Source organism: Protopterus annectens, chromosome 8.part1 (genome assembly GCF_019279795.1).
Source record: "Protopterus annectens isolate FY-2018-M chromosome 8.part1, PAN1.0, whole genome shotgun sequence".
NCBI lineage: Eukaryota > Metazoa > Chordata > Ceratodontiformes > Protopteridae > Protopterus > Protopterus annectens.
In genome coordinates, this window is record NC_056742.1 from 225,467,229 (window position 1) to 225,486,543 (window position 19,315).

Sequence of the window (19,315 nt, forward strand, 5' to 3'; positions counted from 1 at the left end):
TGGTAGCATCAAATCTCTTTTGCTGGAAGAGCTAGTTGTACTGAATGTGTGAGGAGCTCAGGATATGTTGAAGTTCATGGAGTGGGAAGGAACCCTTAGGTTGGTATTGGTGGCCTAAATGGAGTGGAGTGATAGGTTGCTCTAGCATGTTTAAGGTCATCACAGTATTACCATTGCTACTCCAGCTGTTATTCAGCTAGGTAATGTCCATGATTACACCCTGTAGCTGTTTGGCTGAGCTAATGATCTTTGTAATTTAGCATAGAAGTATGTGGATTTTGCCTTTTTTAATTTCTAATTTCCCAAGACTGCCTTTTGTCTAATGATGCTTGGTATCCATATCTGTGTTGAGAGAATTTCCATTTAGCCCAGGATTTTTCTCTATCCTAAGTATGTTTATGTAAGCTGAGTCAAGCCATTGGCAGTGATGTCAGTGTTGTTTTAAACATATCATAATTGTTGAGAAGTCCCTGTTCTAATCAAGGAGTTAAAGATCTGTATAGAAGTTGCTGGATCTTACAAAGCTGGCCAGAATCTGTCCATAAAGACTTAAAAAAGTAATAAGTCATGCACATTCAAAAGCCATATAAATGAAAACATTTGATGTCCTTAAGGGATCATTTGTATATATCCCATGGGCCTCTATTACAGTAGGTTTAAGGTATCACACAGTGACAATTCTAGGTTGGCTAGGTTTTTCTTGTAGTTTTTACTAATTGGTTTGTCTTTGAGACCTTTTTACTTTTTAGTTTAGTTGTTAGTTGGGATATTTTGCAGACACCTTAATGGTTATGGACATTAACTGGGTTTAAAGATCCTGTTTTTCTATAGTATAGCAAAACAATCCATTTATGCTGTCCTGACTAGTTGGTAAGAAGGTTGGAAAGTGTATGCCCACAGGTAGTGGAATTTGTCTTTTCTGGACAGAATACTTAAAAAGGAAAAAATAGAAAATTAAAGGTCATGGATATTCAGAAGCTAGACTTTCACAGTGTAGCTGAAACACTTGATGTACTTAATGGGTTATTTGCATATATCCCACGGGCCATATATCCAGGTTTATGGTATCATACAGTGAAAACTATAGCTTGGCTAGGTTTTTCTTGTAGTTTTTACTAATTGGTTTGTCTGTGTGACCTTTTTTACTTTTTAATTTCCCATGGTATAGCAGTCTTTAGATTTCAGGATGTATTCATGGAGGACAGAGTTGTTTTCTGAGCCACTTTTAGATGTGAGGGAAATGTTTTCTATTTATTCAATGACAGCAATGCACTCTTGCCTTTAAAGGGAATGCAGTATAATAATATTTGCTGAATTTGATACACAACCTCAAATTTAAAGCTGCTTATAGTTTTCCTTTTGTTATATTTTGCCTTTGGTTCAATGTGGTGCAAAATGCATTTGTAGTAAAATAATGAACAAATGAAAATAATTGATAAAAGTTAATATTTGTTGTTTAAGAGTAATGTTATCAGTTAAGGGTGGCATGTTGTATAAAATTAATGGACGCAACCAGCAAAAGTAAAAGCTAGGGTTGAAGGGAAGAGATAAAGGATTAGTCTAGCTAGTTAGGATATGTGTTGGGATTGATTAGAATTACTTATGTTAGTTGTAGTGCAATGTTTAGGACAGATGTAATCATATTAAAAGGGCTTGTCAAGGGGCAAGTTAAGTCCAGACGTCTTGAATGGGAGGGAATTTTCAACACAAGAAATTGCTGGCTGGTATGGCTATAGGGGAAATGGCTGTGTATACAGGAAAAATATTGGGGATGTGATGGATGGTGAAGGATAGTAGAGTGAAATAGAATTATCTTTTGTCATTAGTCTTTTTTTGATAGAAAGATGCCTCTCATTGTTTGCAAGTGCTATGGAAGAATAAGATAAGTGACTTCACTTGTCAGCCTTAGAACTACAAATCTAGTAGGCAGCAGCACTTTAATCAGAGGTTAATGCAGCTAAACCAATTAACAAATAACTCTGTCTAAAAGTATAGCATTATGTACTCTATTTATTCATTTAAGAAAATTCCTGAATTGTTATTGATAAAAGTTGTCATTTTTTAAATAACATGTTAATGCTATCTAAACATTTGCTTATATGCTGTCCTTGTATTTCCATTTGATTTTGTTTCAGAGTTCCTTACTTACTAATTTCTAACTCTACCTGTCTAAGGCTCTCTGCACTAGCAGAGGGCTGGGCTGGAGGGGTATAATGACCAAAGTGTAGAAACAAAATACAATTCAGATCATGTACTGCATTAAAGGTGCAATGAATGGGAAGCCCAAAAGAAAATCTTTGTACTGACAAAACACATACTCTGCCAATATCATAGACCTGACCAGTGTAATGTTCATCTAACAAAGGACAGATTTGACTACAGTTTAACTGATATTTCAAATACAAATGTATTTTGTACATTACTTTAATTCTAGGAGCTGTATGAAGAGCAACTTTCAAAATGATATTGGTACTCATAGGTTAATGATTCAGTGTTTGGACAGCTACTGTGCTTTCCCTAACATTCAGAAGGTACAAAACAATCTAAGGTGAATTGCAGTTTATAAATATCTTAAAGGTCATTGAGTGACTCTGTTATTCATGTAGAGCAATAATAATTGAGTATCTCATTGCTATTTATACTTCAGGAACAATGGGAGAAGTTTAACAATGCTTGCAGCTGTGCTCTCCAAAATAACTTACATGCAGAGAACAATTTGTGACAGAATCACAATTCAGTAATGATTTTTTGTACAGTAAGAAAAAAGTGTTATCACAAAAAAAATCATAAGTTGTGCTTTCAAGTTCATATCAGGGTACCCAGGCAGTTACTTATCTATACCTCTAACCTTTCAGCTCTGATCTTCCACTTTGGTAGCTGGTATCAACATTGCTCCACTGGATATGCTTAACTCTGAGAAGAGAATACAAATGAAGTTTGTTAGGACCTTTAAAGGTTCAACCTTAAAGAAACTCGGCATGACTGCTTGCAATCAGCTTATACATGGGCAATAATCAACTTTTACAAAAAGAACTATTGCCATTTTTAGCACAATAAATGGGGGACATCACTGTATTCAGATAAGATAGATAAACCAAATAATGAATAACAATCTAAAATCACTGATTTATGTACCCCATATATTTAGTTAAGACAAATCAGGAGTCCTTATTGAAAGAAACTGGTAATGTTTTCCCCCCTTTTAATGTCACCTAAGCAGCTTTTCTGTATACTGTCCATGTATTAACTTTTTTCAGAATTCCTTTCCAGCCTCTAGCGCTACCTGTATGAGACTATGTCCATTCTAATACAGAACTGGGTTCGGTAGGGGGGCACAACAGCTTACCATACAAAAACCTGGCTGTTTTTTTTTTTCTACTATCTAGGAACACTTTTAATTAATTTAAATTGGTGAACAATAAAAGTTAATTTAAAGTATTTATGAATTGAAATTTTGTTCTTAGCTGCTGGATCTGCAGATGAAGCTGCAGATGTTTATAAAGAAAGCAAGAATCATCATTCATTTTTGAGACAATATGTATGGAAAGCAAGAGGAACAGTTCTTAAAAATGTGACCTGTGCTTTATTTTTTCTGACACTGAAATGTCTGCATTAGAATAAGTAAAAATGGTTAGTTACAGGATTATAAAGGCCAGTAAACAGAAAAAGAATAGTTTTCCTGGCTGCTCTAACTTATATAACTGAAATCTGCAAGCCCATCAAAATTTTTATAAAAATGTCCCATTCAGAGACATTCAGATTGCTTATAAGAGTATGGACATAGGTAGGTTCTAGGCTATCGGCCCTGGGGCCTATACAAGCCCAGCCAAAAAGGTACTCTGGCTTTTGCCACCCAAGAAAATTATTTTCCTGTGCCACTGTCAAGCTGAGCTGCAGAGGTGATCACTGGGGTGAATTTCCTATTTCCCATCCAATCAAGATTTTTCTTGAAGAGTGCTAATGAGGATCTTTGATATAGATAGGTAGTTTATTCCAGAGTATGGGAAGTCTCTGGGACAGGAATCTATCCTTCTGGCATGTTCTGTTTATTGTGGTGACAAGGTTTAGGTCCCTAGAGTGTGTAGCTCAGAGGGATTGGAATTTTTTTAATTGGAGCATGGCCAACAGCTCTGGGTTTCACATAGCTTTGTATGTTAGGCAGAGATCACCTCTGAGTAGGCGATATGCGACAGACTAAAGCTGGAGATTTTTGAGACGGTCTGCATAGGGCATCTGTTGAGGCTGGTAATCCTCTTTGTGAGGTATTTCTGCAGCCTTTCCAGTTGTTGTAGATGTCTTGTAAGGTACATACCAAAAGGGGCATTGTACTCTATAATGGATCTAATGACTGATGAGTAGAGGGGAACATTGACTTCTTTTTTTCTGAATGAGAAACCTTTTGTGATGAGTTGTGCCACGTAGAAGGATTTCCTGACTACTGTGGCAATGTGATTATCAAAGGAGAGACTACTGTCCACCTGTGTCTCAAGGTCTCTTATCACACTTTCGATGTTAAGTATACTACCGCCTATGTTGTGGTTCATGGGTACAGAGTTTTTACCAAAGAGGATGACAATGCACTTTTTGGCATTGAGCTTGAGGCCATGGCTTTGACACCAGGTATCTGTTTCAGTGAGGCCCTTTTGTAGGATGTCCACATCATTAGGAGTTTCGATTATGGATCCTAGTTTGCAGTCATCTGCGAACTTCATTAGCCAAAGACCTTCTGTGTTAGCCTGTACTTCAGAGAAGTAGATACCAAACAGGTGAGGACCCAGGACTGAACCCTGTGGTACTCCACTTGTCACTGGTCTGAAGTCAGATTTGGAGTCTGCTACTTTCACAGTGTGGGTTCTGTCAGTGAGCCAGCTGGCAATCCATCTTGTGACATACCTAGTTTAGTGAGTTTATCTATAATTCAAGAGTGGAGGATGGTGTTGAAAGCCTTGGCAAGATCTAGATAGGCTGTGTGAACCACCTTACCCTTGTCTACGGCTTTGGTGACTGCTTCAAAGAAGTCTATCAGGTTTAGGAGACATGATCTGCCTTTTACAAACCCAAACTGGGTGGGGTCCAGAGTTTGGAGATTACCAATGTCTTTGTTTATAAGTTCCATGATGATATGTTCCATGGCCTTGCAGACCAGGCTCATCAGGCTAATGGGGCGCTAGTTCCCGGGCTCCCCCCTTGTGGAGTGGGATAACCGTCACTGTGCGCCATTCAGCAAGCACAAAGCCTGAGGTGAGGCTATGATTGAACATGGTACTAAGGTGGGGTGCCAGTTTGTTCTGTAGTTCGTGTAGAATGCAGCCTGGGATGTTGTCTGTCCCATGGATGCTGTGTTCTTGGCTTTGAAGAGTGTGGTTTTTACCTGTGCAGCCATGATTACAGGAACTTTGCATTCTTCCGGTATAGAGATGGGCTCTTTAGGGGGTGAGAGGAGGGTAAAGTTAGCACTGAACCTATCTGCCAGGATGTTGGCAATATCAGTTGGGTCTGTATATTTAGTGTAATTGTGCTGTAACTCAGAGCAGATCTGAGTGTTGCCACCAAGATTCTTGACATAGCTATAGAATGCTTTGTGGTTGTCTTTAGAATCAGTGGTGATTTTGTTTTCATAACTAGCTTTGGAGGATTTTATCTGGAATCACACCTTCTTACTGAGGCTGACCAGGGAGCTCCTCCACACACGGGATTTTACACTCTTTTGCAACAGTTTCTTCCTTCTGTTGTACAGTTTGTTTATGGCAGGGGACCACTAGATTGGCTTCCTTTTTTTTTGGAGGATAGCATTTTGGTTCTGTTTGGGATAGCACAATTCATGCACTCATGGAAGTGCTTATAAAGTGTAATTGTGTAGGATTCATTAGTCGTAACTGTATTGTCCATCTGCATGGGTGTCATGAGGTTCACCACTTCTGTGTTAATAAGCATGAAGTTGGATTTGGAGAATTTTTTTTACCATGGTTTCCTTAATGGGGGATGGGGGCAGGATGTGGATATCTAGGGTAATTAGCTTATGGTCGGATCGGACCAATGGAGCATAGAACTTCAGGTGTGGAACACCGGTCACTCATGTTGGTAATGACTAGATCTAGGATATTGTTGCCCCTGGTGGGGTGTGGATAAGTTGATCCAGGGCAATCGAGTTTATGAATTCCAGAAAGCGTTGAGCGAAGGAGTTGGTACACGAGTAGTTTTCCCAGTTAATGGTGGGGTAGTTGAAATCCCCCATTATTAGGGTGTTTGGTTGAACCCTAATATTTTCCAGTACATCAAAAAAAGAAGAGTGGGAATCCTGGGGCATGGTGGGTGATCTGTAGCAAGCTACAGTTTGGATTGCAGTTTTGCCCAAAGTTAGTTGCACTTGGATAACCTTGGCTGCATTATGCTGAGCAACTAGGCTGGAGGTGTGGATATCCTTACTGAATATGGATACACCTCCGCCTTTGGTTTTCTGGTCCAGGTTACATGGCCGAAAAGTGTGGTATGAGTTATAGCCTGGTAGTGCAGGGGTGCTTTCTGGAGCCTTGAACCAGGTCTCAGTCACTGCACAGATATCAATGTTCTCCATTTTAAGGAGTGCCTTGAGTGAGTGCATTTTGAGATTTAGACTTCTTGCATTGAGTAGCATCATCCTCAGTTTTTGCTTACCTGTTCCTGTTATGGTGGTGAATTTGTCATTTGAACCTTGCCTAAAAAAGGCACTATAGGGGCGGCCTGAACCTTAGCCAGTATCCAGAATCCCAGGGGCGACAGGTGCAGGCCATCTTTGGCAAAGCATCATGGTCTGTCGACCATGTCATCCCAGGCAGACAGATACTGGATCCCTTTAGAATGGCACCAGAAGCTTAGCAAATTGTTGAAGTCAATCATTTTGTCCTTGTACTGCGGCATCATTCTGGGGATGGCAGAATGCTACTCAGGGCTAGGGTCATACCTGCCTGTGCTGCAAGATCAGAGAGCTCTTCCATGTCTCTTTTCATGTAGTCCAGGGAGGTACGTCTCAGGTCATTCACACCAACATGGACAATGACAGTCATATTTGTACTTGTTGTGGAGTGACCTGAGTGCATGGGTTATGTGGCGGATCCTGGCACCCGACAGGCAGTAACCTTCTCCTTGTTTAGCCTGGTGAGTGGGACATCAGTGTGCCTGACTATAGAGTCACCTATGACTAGTGTGTTGGGTACATTGTTTTGCCTTATTGGCTGTGGTTGAGTCGCACACTGAGTCTGCGGACTATGTGTCATTTGTGTTGTGTTGGGGGGTGGAGGTTGCTTGTCTTTCTGCTTTGGAGGTCTCCGTTGCTCGAGCAGATGATTATTGACAGCCTCCACAAATGTTTTTGTGTTTCTGTGTGTGGATTTTGGTGGTGTATATTTAGTGAGACTATGTGATGAGTGTGGTGTGGTACAAGAGTTTACCTTCTCTTCTTGACTGTCAAGTTCAGTCTTGGCTGGAGAGAGCTTTACCTCCAGTTTGGCAAGATAATGCATCTCTCACAGGTTGTAGTGTCGGGTGGTAGGAGGAGAGGGTTATCTGTGTACATGAGGCAATTTCTACATTGCCCCAAGATGCCCAGATTCCTCAGACAGACAGGAGAGAACACTGGGAGCTGACCCTTGGACATGCCTGAATAAAAACTTATTTCCTCTAGATAAATAAGGAAAGTGAGTACAAGAGCTGTTTTTTTCTAAGCAAGTGAGGAAAGTAAGTACCAAAATTGTTTTCCTTAAGGTAATGAGGAAGGTTGAGTGCTGTAGTAATTAGTAGCTTATTTAGTGCTTACAACAAGTTCTGAACAAGTGCTGATCACGAATAAGCAAATTCAAGTGCTAAAACTAAGAATCTGTATCTGGACTAAACTAGTTACAGGAAATGGAGGAAACAAGTGCAAATACGGGCTTTTAAATCAGAAAGTTGAGAGAGATGGAAAAACTGACAAACGGCCAATAACTACAATATCTGGGCCAGAACTACTCCTTGTGTGTTAGATAGGTTACCTAGTGCTTACCACTCCCACTGATAAGCTAGAAGTCTTACCTCCAACACAGAAAGCTTGGGGGGGGGCTCAGAAGCTTACATACACAGCCCCGGATACAGCAAATCTGAATCTGGACTACACTAGTTACAGGAAAGGTATTTTTTTAATATATATATATATATATATATATATATATATATACATATATATACATATACATATACATATATATATATACAGAAATGCAGCTAAAACAGCAGTAAAAACAATTCAAATGCAGTGCAAGCTATCACACTTGAGTATGTAGCAATGTTAGACCAAACAGTTTAAAAAATTCAATTAAATTAAAAATGACTAAAAACAAGTGCAGAATGAGTCTATTAGGTAGAATGAGGTAAAGAGATGGGACTGCTGGAGTGTCCCAGATCAAATCTACAGTGGGGGCGGGCAACTGCAAAAGCCTCCAAATTTAAACAACAAAACAGGAACAGGGAGTGTGTGTATGGGAAAACCAACACTTTCAGCAGAGATCTGAAAAACTATACAGTGAAGCAAAAATAACAGTGCACAACTCTGAAGTCAGCCAGCAATGATATAAAATTAGTCAAACAACAATTACCAGTACACAACTCTGAAGTGCCAGAAAAATATACTCAGCTCTGTATATCTCCAGATAGTTTGAAGAGCACTCTGTCAGGACACAGGAAGGCTCCAGCAATGATATCTCTTCCTGTCTTTCTATGGCTAACTGTATTGGCTGCCAACTGAACTTGCTTTTCGCACTAATATAGTGAATTCCATCATGTTTTATAAAAACACAGCTGTTTAAAATTACCTTTATGTAGGCACTGCACGTCCCCAGTTTATGAAAACTAATTTTATAAATGGTGAATGTTGTAAAATATTAACTTAGTATACTACTACCTTAAATCTTTTGATTTAAAAATGTTTTATAGACCATAGTTAATTTAATATTTATTAAAGCAAATATTAGTTTACTAAATATTTTCATTGAGAATATGTATGTAATGCTTTGTATACTGTTTCTTTCTGTGGAGCTTTTTTTTTCCCAGGGCCACTACTGAAAAAGGGCATGTTACCTAGTTAGACTTTCCTGGTCAAGATACGAAAATAAGTAAATTAAGTAAATACATATATTTGAATAAATTGGTTTTGTCATTTTTTTTTTAATAAACAGACTAACTGGAAGGTATTTTCACAAAAAAGGGCTGCAAGTCAGACATTGATAAAATTATTAAAAGACAAGTGACCACATTTCAGATTTTTCCCAATGTGTAAAATCCTTACACATTGATACAACACTAGTATGAATGAAAAGAGTCTATATTATATGAACAAAATTTCATAATGTCAAACGCTCTAAAGAGTGAAAATTCCAGACCTCAAACTCCTTATTATTGGTGGCTGTGCCCCACACTCCCCACTAAATATATATATATACCAACTCCAAGATTACACTATAGTGAAGAAAGGGCAAATATTCTGTCCTTCACTGTATTGCGATCCCACATGAAACACTTTGAAGTCCAGCATTTTAACTCTTCAGAGCATTCGATATTATGAACTTTCATTCATATAATATAGACCCAATGAAAATACAGGTTATTTCTGTGCTACTTTATTGCAATGATACTAAAAGTAAAGATATCAATAAAAATTGAAAATAATCATGTGGCAGTTTTGTAAAAGTATCAGGTTTGAAACCATTATTTGTCAAGAGTTGTGATTATTTATTATTTTGTTTTAAGACATTTGTTTACGAGTATATTCTGACTAAACAAGAACTTCCCCATTTCAGAGAAGTGCATAGTTCAAATGTTTAACATATAAGGTTATAACAAAAGAAAAATATAGCTAATTACACAGTAGTGTTTACTTTCAGTTTTTTTTTACAGTTGGCTCTATACAAAGATAGTTTGATATTCTTTAAAGTGAAAGATTAGTAGTCAAAATGAGTAGAATTATGATATTGTTATATAAATATTTGCATTGTAAAGACTAATTATAGCATTAATAAATTCAGAGATACATTTATGCTGAGTAAGCTTGCTGCCCTTTGTAGTAAAATTTATACCATTAGGTAGTCCGGAGTTTTTTGGTGGTAAATTATGTGAGGAAAATAATTAGCCTGGCATTGAACATGATCATAAAGAGGATCTGTTTAGTTATTGTTTAAGTTGTAATGTAAAGGTATTCAGTTTATCTATTTGTTTTAGTTGAAGTAGGAGAGAGTTCCATAGTTCTGAGACATAGAATAGAAAAGAGATTCTACTGCAATGTCATTTGTCTTGAATAGTGATCAGGAGAGATTTGTTTGTCTCTAAAATGTAGTTTTGTAGTCTCTGTGCATAACTACCATTTGTAGTGAAGGGAAGGATGTGAGTTATGTTTATGGATGAGATTATGAGCTCCAATGACTTGTTTATAGGTTAAATAGTATGGTAGATCAACACAGTATACTTGTTTGAGGACTGTGCAGTATTTTGTAAAGGAGGCTGGCAGCAGATTTGGATATTTTACTGAATCATAGTTCAAATGTCAGTTTATAGGTGACGTGTAGGTTTGTGAGTATTGGTGATGCATAGAGGAAGAGTATGAGGTAAGAAGAGACAATACTACTATTAGCTAAAGCTGATAGATAGGGTTGAGCCTGGTACAGACAGCTTAAGCTCTGTGTGCCTTTTATTGATAACTTGCAGGATGTGTTGCTGAAATCTAAGGTTCTCATCTGTAGTAACACCATGTAATTTAGTGTGAGGTATGATTGTACTCCCATTGTTATCTGCAAAGGAGATATGGAAACTTGCGCCAAGAGTTGTTTTAGGCAGGAAAATGTATTAATTTTGTTTTCTTTTGGGTTTAGCAGTACATTAGCCCTCAAAATCATGAACTCACAGATGCAAAGGAGCGCTGGGTTATTTTTTGAAGATCAGAGAAGATTGGGGCTGAACTGATTAGAGCAGAATCTGCATGTTGCACCATACTGCCTATTTGGTTACTATATGGAGATAATTTATAAAGATGTTAAAAAGTATGGCCTTAAAATAAAGCCATGAAGAACATGAATGGATACTGGCACGAAGTTAGAGAAGCCATTTTCCAATTAATAATGTGCTGCCTGTTGGATGGGTAACTGTGTAACAAGTAGAAAGAATAGTGATGGATGCCAATAGAATAAAGCTGTGACAGAAATTTCTGATGGGAGATGATGTCAAGTGGCTTGGATAGGTTGAGGAAAAGGGGTGACACTACATTACCTGCATGTCTGTGTAGGTTAATTGTATTGTTAAAACTGAGGAGGGCTATTGCTGAACTGTAACATGGGTGTAAACATTTTTGAGTTTTGGAGGTGAGGTTTTTATCAATTAGATGTTAGAAGAGTTGTGAGTAAAAGCATTTTTCCAGGACTTTAGACAGAAAGGTTAGGATGGCCAGGGGTCTGAAACTGGATAAATCTGTACTGTTTCCTCCTTTGTGTATAGGGATTTTTTCAGAGTGTGAGAACATAATTTTTGTTTTGTTAGGCAGTGTTTCTGCAGACTGATAGTTGAGACACTGCCATTTGGCACTAAAATTAATGGCAATGCCATTAGCTTTGATGATATGTACAACTGACTTAGATGTGCTCAAACACAGAAAAAAAATCCACCTGTAAAAAAAGTTACATAGATATCATGTTTAATGAATGAAATGCATGCCTTTAGTAGATCATGCTAGGTAATGTGATGTGCTTTTTAATGGGCCAGGGTCTAATGTACATGTAGATGGTAAGGATGCTTCCTATTGACGCACTTCAAAGTATTGACATCTAGTGACCAGTGTATGAAAAGCAGTGAATAACCTGAATTCTAAATGCATGGTTCACGAGTCCGACTGCAAAAGGTTGTCCATGGAAATATTTTTGGAATGAGTGTTGTACATATTGTTACTTTTGTAAAGATTGGGCAAAGATGGGTGAAGGCCGCCAGCCTAGTCAAATAGAATTTGATACACAATTCTATCCTTTGTATAAATAAATGTAAAATACAGGCTTGTGTTTTTAAATGAAAGAAAACACTGTAAAATGTGAACTTCAAGATTGTTGCAACATTGCCATCTGCTGTAAGGAAAATCAAACCAAGCATTTCAAATGTTCTTTGAAGTCACAATTATCTAGAAAATGGTGCCAAAGTGACTGGTTGAACACATTCTTTCTATTGTCTTAACTTAAGGAATAATTGTTAGAATGTACATATGAAATGTCTTTTATTGTTGTAGTTTCCTGAGCAGGTGTTAGCTTGCTAAATGATGCAATTTGTTTGCCTGGGAACTCCAGACTAAGTGTCAAGATGATGTAATATGAATACTGAGAAAACCTAAGTGTCACAATGATGTAATTTGGGAGGGGCCTTAGAAGAGCTGTCTGCTGGTGTTTTAAAAACTATTGTTCAGTGAGAGACTGAAAGCATTTTTCTTGGACCATCAACCCCAGCACTGCTTATGCTCTATACATGTATGTAAGTAGGATTATTGCACTGTTTTCTCTTAAGATTAGCTAAAGATTAAAAAGTTAGATAAATGTTTTTCTTAGACATCAGAATTGTCCTACTGTATTATTTTAAGTTTCAGTGTGATCTTTGAGCTCTTAGATATCTCTGTGGTGTAGTAGTATTGTCTTGTGTTTTTAATTATTTATTATTAAATATTTTAATACCTTTACCTGTGGCTGGTTTGTGTAGAGATAAGCTCTAGAGTACATTGCATATTTATAGAGGTTATTGTAATAGGCCACTCTAAAATAAGCCTTAGACTGAATAGTCACATTACCAATTGGATAATAATATTGCACAGTAATAATTGGACACCCTTTCAAGGGCCTTTGGGTAGCTGATAATATTATCTGGTGGTGGCAGAAATTGCTACCAAATAGTCTGGGTAAAGGGGCAGAGCTGGAGAATCTGAGTCAGCCTTTCCCAGGAGTATCTGTGACGTTGTATAAATACTTATCTCAAAGTGTGTGTGGTGTGTCAGCTACAGGAGCACGAAGCACTGGTTGGACAGAGAGGATACTGGGGGTTAGATTGCTGGCTAGGCTGAGATCTGGACCCTATAGCTGTGCCAGTGGAGAGTCTTATTGGGGACCTGGAGAGCAAGGGAGCAACCAGCCCCAGACTGACTGTGATCTTTGTGTGCACATAAGGGAAATTGTACTTTACTGTGTGTATTAGTTATCCTTTCCTCTTCTAGGAAACAACCTCCCTGGTGTTAGTGGTGAGGATTGAGGCTCCTTGATTGCTGCACCAGGGCATGGTCATCACATAGTGGTGGCAGTGGTGGGATAAGATATCCTCACAAGTGTTTGGCAGTGGTGTGGGTAGAGTAAATCCTGCCGCTTATGTACAGTGACCTCCGAAAGTGTTTTGTACCCTAAATCAGTCATTCAGTGTATACGTTCAGATCAAAATTGTTTTATTTATTTTGCTAGTTGAGTTAGTCAGGGTGAGCAGGCAGCATGTCAGCATGAATATGGAAAGCTGACAAGGAACCAGCTGATGGAGATGTTCCAGTCTAGGGGACTGATGCATGTAAACCTGACTGAGGCAGACCTGATTGCAGCCTTGGTTACAGATGCATCAGAAAACAGCATCCAGGTGAAAAATCAGACTGGCAGTAGAGATACAATATCCTCGAAGAATGGACAGCTCAACCTTTCTGCGAAGGACAATCAGACTGGCAGTGGAAATACAATATCCTCAGAGAATGGACAGCTCAACCTTTCTGCAGTGGACTTGAAAATCCAGCTAAAGAGACTTGAGTTGAAGGCCAGGTGTTTAGAGATAGAAGCCAAAGAAAAGGAGCATCACAGGAAGCCTGAGGTGGAAATGCTGACTCTTCGCCAGAGTCATGGAGGTAATGGGGAAGGGAGTAACTGGACCCCAGAAGCACAACTGGTCAGTAAATTTCTTCTGCAATTTAAAGAGGGGGATAATTTTGATAATTTCATTCACATATTTGAAGGGGTATGCAAACAGTATAGTGTTGATCAAAGGCTCTGGGTATGGTTCCTGACTCCTTTACTCCATGGGAAAGCTGTAACTTGTATATCACAAATGCCTGACTATCTGTTTTGATTATACTGCTGTAAAGAAATGTCTGTTACAATGTTTTACGCTAACACCTGAAATGTATAGGAAAAAGTTTCATGAGCATGGACGCAAGGCAGATGAAAATGTATGTGAATATGTTGTTGAACTGAGCACTTATTTTCATAGCTGGGTGAGTGGATGTCAGGTCACCTCTTTTGAAGGGCTGGCAGACCTCTTGTTGAGGGAATAAGCCCTTAGCACTTTACCCGAGGACATGAGGATCTGGTTAGCTGATAGACAATGTGCTACTTCAGATGAGTTGGGGAAGGAGGGAGACCTTTACCTGACCAGCAGGGCAGCCCTGCACAGGAAGGGGACTGCCAGTACTGCTCATGGGTCTAAAGAAACCCATGGTGGGCAGCACAGAATGCCCCAACAGAATCCGCCAGTAGCAGGGGAAGCCACTAGTCCAGGTGCACATCCAGGAGCTAGGGTTAAATGTTTTGAATGCAACCAGTGGGGCCATGTGGCATACAGATGTCCATGGAGGCAAGGAGGGAAGCCAAAGGTGAAGGAGCCAGTAAGTGGGAAAGACAAAATGCACACAGTGGGTTGTCTTGAGACAATGGGGGGTATGGAACTACCATCCTGCAGATGTCCTGAGAGGGAAGTATTCGGATGAGGCAGTACTATGTACTCATGCAGTTACATGTACTGAGGCTAGGAGAAAAGCATATGTGCCTGGTAGCCTGGGGAAGACCCAGACAGACTGCATACTTGTAGCCAGGACTGCGGAGGTGGTTACTTCAGGGAGTGAGCTACTCTGTAGCAGTGAGACTGAATGTGAGCCACAGCTGCTTGTGGGTACTGATGTTCCCTTGGACAGGGTAACTGCAAAGGTAGAGGTGAATTGTAGTACCCAGGCTGACAGTGAAGCACCACTGTCAGAGGATGCCAGACTTCCTGTGGAAGGGGAGCTGGGAAGGGTTACAAGGAAGAAGTTGAGACAGGCTCAGCTCTCAGACCCTACATTTGAAGGCCTGAGGCAGGTAGTTAGGGAGGCACCTAATTCTCAAGGGAAGAGGTAATCTGTATACTGGGACAAAGGGTTACTATACAGAGAGTGGACCCCTGAGGGAGGGCTAGAAAGTGTGAGAATACAGCAGTTGGTAGTGCCTAGAGCTTACCATCTGTCACTTCTAGCCATAGCCCATCATATTCCCTCTGCAGGTCATATAGGCATAAAATGTACAAGGAGGTGTATTATGCAAAACTTATATTGGCCTGGAATTTCCAGAAATGTAACAGGGCACTGCAGGACCTGTGAGCAGTGCCAAAAGGTAGGCAAGGCAAGGAGATAAGGTGAGAGCTCCTTTGATGCCTTTACCTGTGATTGAGGCAACATTTCAGAGGATAGCTATGGATATTGTGCATCCTCTGAGTACCCCAATTCCACAGGGAAAAAGTATATTCTAGTGTTAGTGGATTATGCTACACGATACCCTGAGGCAGTGGCTTTGTCCTCCATTGTGGCAGAGAAGGTGGCAAATGCTTTGTTAGAGATTTTCAGCAGGCTGGGTTTCCCAAAAGAAATACTGACTGACCGAGGTGCCAATTTCATGTCAGATCTGCTGGCTTGTCTGTGGAAGTCCGGTGGGGTGAAGCACATGAAGACCACCCCCTACCATCCCCAGACTAATGGTCTTGCTGAAAGGTTAAACTCTACAATCAAATTCATGCTACGGGCATTTGCAGATCAGTTTAAGAGGGAGTGGGACAAATATTTGCCCCATCTGCTGTTTGCTTAAAGAAAGGTTCCCCAGGAATCCACAGGTTTTTCACCCTTTGAGCTGCTGTATCGGCATAGGGTGAGGGGACCTCTAGATTTAATTCGAAATGAGTGGGAAGGCGAGTGCAAGTCTCACAAGGAGTCTGTTGTGGCATACATCCTTAACCTCAGGACAAGGCTCAGGGAACTGGCAGAAGCCCAACAACAGAAAAAGGTGTGGTATGACAGGAATGCTCCAGCTATGGAATATGCTGTGGGGCAGCAGGTAATGGTTCTCATTCCTGTCAGCACAACAAGCAGCAAGTAACTTGGAAGGGACCCTACAAGGTGGTAAGAAAGGAAAGTGATGTTAATTACATGGTGGAAGTGCTAGGCAGATGGCAGGAGCACATATTGTACCAAGTTAACATAATGAAACCATACCATGATAGGGAGGCCCTTGTGCTCAGTATTTGCAGTGGATTGCAGGAGGAGTCTGAGGGAGATCTGGGGACTGATCTCCTCAGTGAGGCTTGGGCTGACACCTCGGTGGAAGGGGTATAGCAATGTCCAAGCAGCTATCTCCTACCCAGGTTCGAGAAATCTAGGCAGTGTTGCAGGAATTTTAGGACGTATTCACTGGGAAACCAGGCTGCACCCACCTGGTGTAGCACCAGATGGATACAGGACCCTAAAAGATATATTAGGCAGGCCCCTTATAAGGTGCCTGAGAGATTCAGACAGACTCTGAGGGAAGAGGTACAGGAGAGGTTGGAACTAGGGATGATTCAAGAGTCCAACAGTCTCTGGGCCTCACCAGTGGTGCTGTTGCCAAAGAAGGATGGCAGCACCAGGTTCTGTGTGGATTACGGGAAATTAAATAGTCACAGAGAGTCGGATGCTAATCCCATGCCTAGGACAGATGAGGCCCTAGAGCAGCTGGGTGGGGCTAAGTACCTTACAACCATTTGATCTTACCAAGGGTTACTGGCAGGTGCCCTTGACTCCCAGTGCTAGAGAGAAGTCAGCCTTTGTGACTCCTTTTGGCTTGTATGAGTTCACAAAGATGCCCTTTAGGATGAAGAATGCCGTAGTGACTTTCCAGAGGCTGGTGGATAATATTCTAGCAGGAGCAGGAGGGTTTGCCCTTGCTTACCTAGATGATGTTGCCATCTACAGCCATTCCTGGCCAGATCACCTTCAGCATGTCAGGGAGGTGCTGGGGAGACTACAGAGTGCAGGGTTGACCGTTAAGATGAGCAAATGTCAGGTGGGCATGGCAGAGGTCTCCTACCTAGGACATAGAGTGGAGAGTGGTAAGATAAGGCCAGAACCTGCCAAAGTGGAAGCTATTCAGGCATGGCCTACAACTGTTACCAAAATGTAGGTGAGGGTATTCTTAGGGACAGCAGGGTACTACAGAAAGTTCAATCCCAGTTATAGTACCATAGCTGCTCCCCTCACAGACATGACAAAGAAGAACAGGCCAGATAAGGTAGTGTGGACCCCAGCATGTGAGCAGGCATTTCAGAAGCTTAAACAAGCTTTGGGAGGATCCCCTGTGTTAGCCAGTCCAGATTATAGCAAAGAATTTGTTGTGCAGGTGGATGCTACAAATCATGGGGTAGGGGCTGTACTTAGACAGATTTCTTCAGAGGGGAAGAGCACCCACTGGTTTATCTCAGTCATAGGCTCCAACCCAAGGAGAAATGCTATGCAGCTGTAGAAAAGGAATTCCTAGCTATAGTGTGGGCATTACAGAAACTTCAGCCTTATCTGTATGGAAGAAAATTCACTGTAATGACAGATCACAACCCTCTAACATGGTTAAACAGAGCCAGTCAGCAAAATGCCAAATTGCTAAGATGGAGCCTGGGATTACAAGCATATGATATGTCAGTGCAGCACTATAGTGGGAGTAGCAATGCCAATGTAGATGGGGCTTTCAAGACAGGGAATGGGGTGAGGTACCCTCAGATAGACATAACCCTCTCAAGTGGTGTTTCTCAAGGGTCACTTGAAAAACTAGCTTGAGTTCTCCGGGGGAAGAGATGTGAAGATTGGTTAAAGATGGGTGAAGGCTGCCAGCCTAGTCAAATAGAATTTGATACATAATTCTATCATTTGTATAAATAAATGTAAAATACAGGCTTGTGTTTCTAAATGAAAGAAAACACTGTAAAATGTAAACTTCAAGATTGTTGCAACATTGTCATCTGCTGTAAGGAAAAATCAAGCCAAGCATTTCAAATGTTCTTTGAAGTCACAATTATCTAAAAAATGGTGCCAAAGTGACTGGCTGAACACATTCTTTCTATTGTCTTAACTTAAGGAATAATTGTTAGAGTGTACATATGAAATGTCTTTTATTGTTGTAGTTTCCTGACCAGGTGTTAGCTTGCTAAATAATTCAGTTTGTTTGCCTGGGAACACCAGACTAAATGTCAAGATGATGTAATATGTATAATGAGAAAACCTAAGTGTCAAAATTATGTAAGTTGGGAGGGGCCTTAGCAGAGCTGTTTGTTGGTGTTGTAAAAACTATTGTTCAGTGAGAGGCTGAAAGCATTTGTCTTGAACCATCAACCCCAGCACTGCTTATGCTCTATATATGTATGTAAGCAGGATTATAGCGCTGTTTTCTCTTAAGATTAGCTAAAGATTAGAAAGTCAGATTTAGTGTTTTTGTTTGACATCAGACCTGTTCTACTGTATTATTTTAAGTTTCTGTGTGATCTCTGAACTCTTAGATATCTCTATGGTATAGTACTATTGTCTTGTGTTTTTAATTATTTATTATCAAATATTTTAAAACCTTTACCTGTGGCTGGTTTGTGTAGAAATAAGCTCTAGAGTATATTGCATATTTATAGAGGTTATTGTAATAGGTCACTCTAAAATAAGCCTTAGACTGAATAGTCACATTACCAATTGGATAATAGTATTGCACAGTAATAATTGGGCACCCATTCAAGGGCCTTTGGGTAGCTGATAATATTAGCTGGTAGTGGCAGAAATTACTACTGTATAGTCTGTGTAAAGGGGCACAGCTGGAGAATCTGTGTCAGCCTTTCCCAGGAGTGAATGTGAAGTTGTATAAATACTTATCTCAAAGTGTATGTGGTGTGTCAACTACCTGAGCAGGGACCCAAAGCACTGGTTGGACAGAGAGGGTACTGGAGGTTAGCTTGCCAGCTAGGCTGAGATCTGGACCCTATAGCTGTGCCAGTGGGGAGTCTTATTGGGGACCTAGAGAGCAAGGGAGCAACCAGCCCCAGACTGATTGTGATCTCTGTGTGCATTTAAGGGAAATTGTACTTTACTGTGTGTATTAGTTATCCTTTCCTCTTCAAGGAGACAACCTTCCTGGTGCTAGTGGTGAGGATTGAGGCTCCTTGATTGCTGGGCCAGGGCACGGTTGTCACAACTTTATTTACTGTATAAAAATGAATTGCATACAAATGCATTAATTAT